Here is a 7941-nt window from a genome sequence, read left to right on the forward strand (position 1 = left end):
ACACAGAAATTGAAGAATTAATATGGACCTGTGAAAAGTTACTTTGAGTAAGTGCAAGGTCAGAAATGTACCTAAATTTATCTCTTCTTAAATTTAATTTTTTGAATAAATTCAAACAATCCCAAGTTACGAACCTGCCAATAATTTGAAGTCCCTCTCACATCATTAAAAGCTGAAATTGTTGCTTGTGCAATGATGGAAGACTTAGCTTAGAATTGAACCCCCAACGCCTGAACCAGATAAAGTTCACATCAGGTCCATTTAATTCAGGAGCAATTTTCTAAAGCGGTATAAAAGATTTTTCATTTGACACTGAGTTGGCCAGTGGTTCGTTAGAAAAGTCGATTAAAGATGTGGGTATTGTAAATCTCTGTCTAAATAATATATCAATTTGTGCACAAAAAGTCTCTTAAATCAGCAAAATTAATATATATTATGAATTATTATGTGAAAATATGCATGTACCATCTGTGCAGAAACAGAATAATTATTTTTCCTCAAAATAGTTTGCAATAACAATTTGATACTTTTATAAAACTGAGCTGCAAATAATTATCAAATAAGCATAATCATGATAACTATTTATAATTAATCTGGCTAGACACACTTCAAACTATTTCAAAACGCTTTACATTAATTAATATTGGAAAAACATGGCAGGTCGGAAGGTTGGCGCGAGACAGCTCAGTGGACAGAGAAAAGTCCCCTGTTCAAATCGCGATCACACCAATAATATTTTTTCTTTCATGTATTTTCTAATACATACGTACTTGTATTATATTTTAATCTTATAATAATACACACAACTCTCAGTAAAGAATAGTATTTTACAGGTGGTAACACTATGTGTAATTAATTACCTTTCTCTGAACATTTGTCCCAAATTTTTCTTAAATTCTATATATTTTTTCATTATTATTTACAGGTCTTCACCATGTTCTGTGTCACATAGTGTTATTATAATTACGACAGGTTTAATCGGTTTTGGGAGAAGTGTCCAAATTTGGAATAAATTCGTTACATGAATCGATAATAAATGGTATACAATTCAATTTTTTAAATATAATCTCATTAAAAACACGTTTTAATATTACCCTGGCTACATATTAATTACTGTCATACATTGAATGTGGAAATATACACATTTTAGTAATAATAATAATATATCGTCAACATTACAATTTTATACTTCATAATTTATAAAACATTATAAGCTCATTTTATTTGGATGAAAACTGCCTAATTTTTCGTACTTCACACGATTCTTTTCATTTACACACAAAAAAAACTAGTGCAAACACTAGTGTCACAAAATTTGAAAAATGTCAAAGTTAATTTTCAAGTTCTGTTATCATATCAATTATGTGTAATAACTGGCCAATAATGATATAATAATAGAACTTGAAAATTAACTTTGGAATTTTTAGAATTGTTCAAATTTTGTGAAACAACTCATCCTCATTATTCGTAAGCAAATTCAAAACCTTAAATAATTCAATAAATAAACGCATCTACCAATCAAGGGCATGTTATGACTTCTAATTTCAAATTTCAAATTTTTTCCAAAACAAAAGTTTATGGTTCATCGTTTTTTGAATTATGAAAGTCGTTGCAAGTTTTTTATTTCCGCACGAAAAAAAAAAAATGGAACAGTTTAAAATTGGTTGATTGTTAATCAAAACAGTTGTTTAAATTTGTTTGGAGATGTAAACCAGCGGTCCACGAGCCTATCTATTTTGTACCACATTTGTACTCCATGCGGCCCGCGAAGGGTTGAAAAATAGGTAATGCAACTGCTATAAATCATCCAAGTGGTCTGTGGTTTTTCACATGGTAAACATTGGCGGTAGGATTAGTGGGTAGATTGGCTAATGACAACAGAAAGTACCTGATCGATTCGTAATTATTTTGTGTATGTATACCTTTTTGTTATATGCCACAATTCTATATAAGATAGCGAACACTATATAATACAGGGTTTTCCAATAAGAGGTGTTATTTTGAAAAGCCCGCTATTTCGGTAGTTGTTACTTTTGAAGCTGTCATATTTTGCCATTTGACAAGTAGAAACTACGCCATTAATAAAAATGGAACGATACACGCTTCAACAACGCATTGAAATTATTAAAATTCACTTGAGTGAATCAAATGCAAATCATCTTGAGTGATGAGGCCCATTTCCACCTCGGTGGCTTCGTCAACAAGCAAAATTGTCGCATCTGGAGCTCGGAAAACCCAAGAGTTATTGTTGAAAAGCCTCTCTATCCTCAACGTGTGACTGTTTGGTGCGGTTTATGGTCCGGCGTAGTCATTGGACCTTACTTTTTCAAAAATGAGGCTGGATCAACAGTTACGGTGAATTAATGAATGGATTGCGCTAATGAGAGATGATTAATGATTTTTTATGGCCGGAATTGGATGGTATTAATCTGGACAACGTTTACTTTCAACAAGACGGCGCTACGTGCCACACAAGCAATGAAACCATTGATCTTTTACGATTGAATATCAAAATAACACCTCTTATTGGAAAACCCTGAACACCCGTATGTGGCACAATTTAATTTATTTGTGTTCGCAAGACGTGACGCGGAGTGACGCCCGCATACGGGGCATGAATTAGCAAAAGTTTCCCATTTCGCTATTTTTTATATGATACAAAGTTTTTGCCAACAGATCAATGGTATGAGGATTATAGCTAAGTCTAGGCGCTCTGATAGATTGATGTTCTGAGGCTTAAAACGTAATATTATTCTTGGGAGAAGGAATTTATATGCGATTTAAAACATATTTTTGGAAGGCGAAAATGAGGTTAAGAGAGGAATTATTTAAAAGTAAAGATTTAGAAATCACTTCAAAAACTTAACAAACAAATAAATAATATCATCTAGATAACACCGTAGTATAAAATTTGGCAGAAAAATACTCATCCTTCGAATAGAAGATTCAAATCATATGTTAGGAAGAAAATTGGTTGTTAATTTAAAATTAAGTGAGAAATGCTTCATTTCTCTAAAAGTTAAAAAGATTGATCGATTCTGCACAATATCACATAAAAGTTTTGATATAATTTATAAACTCTCTATAAACGCTAGATAGAGAACAAGAACAAAGTCATCATTAAAAAACAGCGGAATCAACCTTACCGGAATCAATCAAAGTAATCTTCAATTGTTCACAAAGAATACTCTGGATTAAGGTCAACGTTAGCAGGTTTGGGATTTAGCCAGAACAGTAAAAATAACAACACAAAAACAATTAATCCTACATGCTGCAATATAAACACCCATCGTAAGCGACATATTATGTTAATTATATCTGATTCCATCCGCCTTATTTTCATGATTAAATTACGTTTTCTATTTTTTTTTTATCGATATTCGCGAGTTTAGAGAATTCCAAAAAATGCATACCTTGTTTTTATGTCAGATTCGTTTTATTTTATTTTATGTAATTCAGACAAAGGTTGGGTAATTTAAAAATAAATCGAGTCCTAATTACTTATAAACATTGCATTATAACACACTGATAAAATTATAAGTCCACTAAAATTTCAGGTAAAAAATGCCGTAAACATTTGTTTACCTTTAAAAAAGAAAAATCTCCTTTTAAAAGGAGCCTTTTAATTATAAGCACAAAGCACACACAATAATAACACCAATGTCATTAAATTCACAGAGATGTGTAAATTATAACATAAGTTAACATCAATACTTTTTTATTTTTTCTTAAAAACCGTGTAACACGCTCATAATCTCCTTACTTACGTAAAACTTCACTGAAATACTACTCAAGACAACAACACGGATATTTAGCGTAGGAAATAAAAATTCTAAATCATTATCAGTTTTATTCACAAGTGTAAAGGTGAATATTGTGATAGCACCATATTTGACCTAGTATCCATTATGTACTCCGAAAATTCAATTACTTCAGTCACTTTTCCAAAACTACCAACATAAATAGGCTAATAAATTGTTCCCAATCCTGGGATGGAGGGTTAGACTGGATCCGGAGTAGTGCATTGCGTATGACTGTAAATATGTAGATAATGGTACTTGATTCAAAATATCCAACAAAGTAATAAAGGAGAACATATCAATTGTTAGAGATATTGTTTCCATAAATAGGTATATAATATCCACTTGAGCGATTGCTTGTATATATATACATTTACCATATTATTTAATTAACACCATTCCTCAAAATATTAATATGGAAACATATGAACTGCTTACTGCGGTTTAAAGCCAATGAATCCACCTAGATTTCGCCGCCTATCCCATATTTTTAGGTTCTATAAATTTAACACATTATGACAAGCGATCGTTCAAAACGTTTTTGTAAATATGCCATAACATGCTAAAAATCGCTAAAGAGGATATTACGTAGAAAGATGTTTGTTTCAAGTTTTCAACGGACAAACAAATTACAATTTTAAGATGGGTTTCAAATTACCCATTTGTACTTATAGCGGTTTTTGGTTGTACCCGACAGATGGCGATCTGAACTTATTACCAGGATGGAAGTTCACATTGAAGATGTGATTCTGTGAATAAGACTGTTTTAAGTACACACATACTAAATATTCAACCTCATTGACGTGACGAGTCACCTCCATTTCAGAAATAAAACATTGTATACTTGTTTTATATGTATAAGTCAAAAGACACTTGCATTGCCAGAACAGAAGATTGGCGGCATTAGATCCTTGTTAATATTCTTTTCGCGTGTTTCACTGTATCCGTAATGCAAAAATATCAGCAAAGACATCAAAAAAACAATTTAGACATTATTAAATGCCAATTTTTTTGTGCTTGAAAATGTATCCTCGATTACGTCCACAAAATATTGTATCGAATACCACTTACTGTGAACAAGGTTTATTCAAGAGGTCACATAATAGACGATTATTGATACTGGATCTTGGTCGAACTGCACACATTTGTACGCCCATTGCAAGTGACTAGATAATCGTCGGTTTTTAGAAATGATTTGACAGTTTTAAAGCTGAAATACTTGCAGTATTTCAGAGTAAAAAATATGCCACCAACTCCAACTTGTAAAAAAATTACAATGATAATGTTTTTCCATCCCATTTTCATATTAAAATCATTCACTCAATGATTAAATTAGTATTCAAACTACGCGGTTAACAGGGAATTAGCCTAGCCCAAATATCAAGTTTATTATATATTACATCATTATCTTGAATGGAAATCACTAAGGTCTATTACATAATATTATGCAAAAATGTAGATTATGAATTTTTTATAAAAACATAGCGCTATTGGAACATGGCATGCAATTTGTTACCAAAATACAGACGGTTATTGGCACACATTTACGATTAAATAAAAATTTCATAAACAATATTTCGCAAATAATATAATGCATATTATTACATACCTCAAAGTTTATTTTGTGTACTTAATCAATTCAACAAGTTTTTAGTTAGAGCACTATCAATAAATGAAATCCCAAATGAATTCGATAAATATGTAGAAAAGAAAGTGAACCCAAAAAAAAAATTGTTAATTATTTCAGCATTTGGCATTTTTAGAAAGATAATACATATTATCTCTCTTCTGAATTTACAAAAGTTTATTTACATAAATATTTAAAATATATTTCTGTTCCATTTTGTCCTAGTTTACCACTCTAAATATATTATAAACATTAATTAAGTCTTCAAAGTATAAGATTAGTTTTCTTTCAATTCTCTTCTGGTTCCACCTGTCTGATCAGTTACATGAAATGTTGTCCTTTCCAACAATGAATGATACAATAAAACTTCAAATGTAACAAAATATAATCTAATTTTTAAAATTCTGTTCCATTTGTGAACACTTTTGAAAAATGAAGAACTAAAAACATGTTATCGGGGAATCAAACATACATATTAATATTAGGCCAGTTTTGTTATGTTTCTATACTAAAAACACAAAACATTCAAGCATATTTGATGGTTAGAGAAGTACTATATACAGTTATAACGTGTATTTTAACTATTTTCAAACATCAATACTAACAACGTTGAAAGATATGACTCTAGGCATAACAATATATTGGTTTCAACTATACAAGAGCTGTACGTGTGTAGACAAAGGCTTTTAATAAAATGTAACTGGATACATCAATACATGATTTGAAAAGGGTATGCCTTAAACAAACTTGGCTATATCCTCAAAGGAAGGTGTACCAAACACCTCTGAGCATGCAATTGGTACTCTCGTATGACAATGGCAACTACACGAAGGGTGGAAAGATCCATGCAAGGTATCTCCTTGCGAGATAGAAAAATGGATGCTTGAATTAGGAGCTAAACAAAGGTAACCGAATGCCATCACAATCTTCACACCGAAGTAGGACTATGCTCGGAATGTAGTCTTTGAAAGCCAAATATCATTAGTTGGTGTTCTTGGTTGAGAAAAAGAAACAAACTGTCGCCCACAGATGAGATAAGCTGATAACCTAAAAGGAGCTGCTAGCTTTGGATGGGTGAAAGCTAAACTAGAGGCATTAAACATCATCTTTCTGCAACACATTTTCATTTCATTGAAGGAATCATTATTGAATTCCTGCAACTCATTGTAAGGAATGTGAAACAGCTAACAATCTGAAAACTACAGATTAATTGATTAAAAAAATCCACACATTCACTATGAGGCTGCAAGGCATTGGTTTACAAAATCTCACCAAAGAAAAGAAATAAGAACAAGGAAACATTTGGCAGAATCAATATCAACATTCAATGAAAAATAGGACATCCGCAGTAAGGAAAACATAACAAATCTTGCAACCTGTCAGTAATACTTTTTAAAAAGGTATCCATGTAGATACCTAATAATGATACCCTTAAATTGGTACTCAAATGTCAGCATTAAGTGCTAAATTGGTATGTACTTCGAATTCCAGCAGTTAGTGCTAAATTAGTACTCAAATATCAGCATTTCATGCTAAGTTGGTACTTCAAATGCCAGTATTAAGTGCTAAATTGATACTCAAATGTCAGCATTTAATGGTAAATTGGTATGTACTTCAAATGACAGCATTTAGTGTCAAATTATTACTGACTTTTCCATTTTAGAAGGAATATTGATCATATCAAATTGAGGTGATTTTTCACAAAAATGAAGCAATACAAATCATCCAATTATTATTATTAATCAATTTTCAATGATAATATGTATAATAATAATTAGTGTTGTTAAAGATAAATCTTCAGACAGAACTAAGGACGTTGTACTAAATAATACTGTTTATCATTTGGAATTATTTATCATTTGCAATTTTTGTTAAATTGGTAAACAATTAGTTCAGTTATACACTTTTCACATTCCGTGCACATTATACAAGCGTAAGCAATATTATAAATTATATTTTGTGCGTCACTTGTAGCACTGTAAAGGGTTTACTCAAACGCAATGTAATCAAACATACTAATTTCGTTTGTCGATGCATCGGTGCATGCATAAAGTGATGTGAAATATCCCGTGCAAAATTATTCACGTTCAATGCACTTTTAAAAATTGAAACAGATATGTGTAAAATATACCAGACAAGCGACTAAAGTAGGTGCCAAAATTATTTTCTTTTAATAATAGTTCTATATTGGAAATATATACATTTATTGAAATTTTTGACAGATAGCGTTATTTAAAGGTAAATTTCGGACGTCTCTCTAATTTGTCAACAAAAAAAAAATTGTTTTTTATAGGGGAAAATAACGGAAAATACATAAATGCGGTAATCAAGTGGGTTTTTAGAAATGCTTTTTTACATTTTAAATATTTAAGGAAACCAGTTTTAAGTGACTTCATGAAAAAAAATAATAATTTTTAAGTCTGCACAGGATTCCCAACTGCCCAAAGCCAGTTGGACTATGGCACACTTAATTAATTGGTTTGCCAACAATATTCAGAATAATTTATAACTATG

This window comes from Hesperophylax consimilis, chromosome 22 (genome assembly GCF_061612785.1).
Source record: "Hesperophylax consimilis isolate HC1 chromosome 22, BYU_Hcon_1.0, whole genome shotgun sequence".
In the NCBI taxonomy this organism is placed as follows: Eukaryota; Metazoa; Arthropoda; class Insecta; order Trichoptera; family Limnephilidae; genus Hesperophylax; species Hesperophylax consimilis.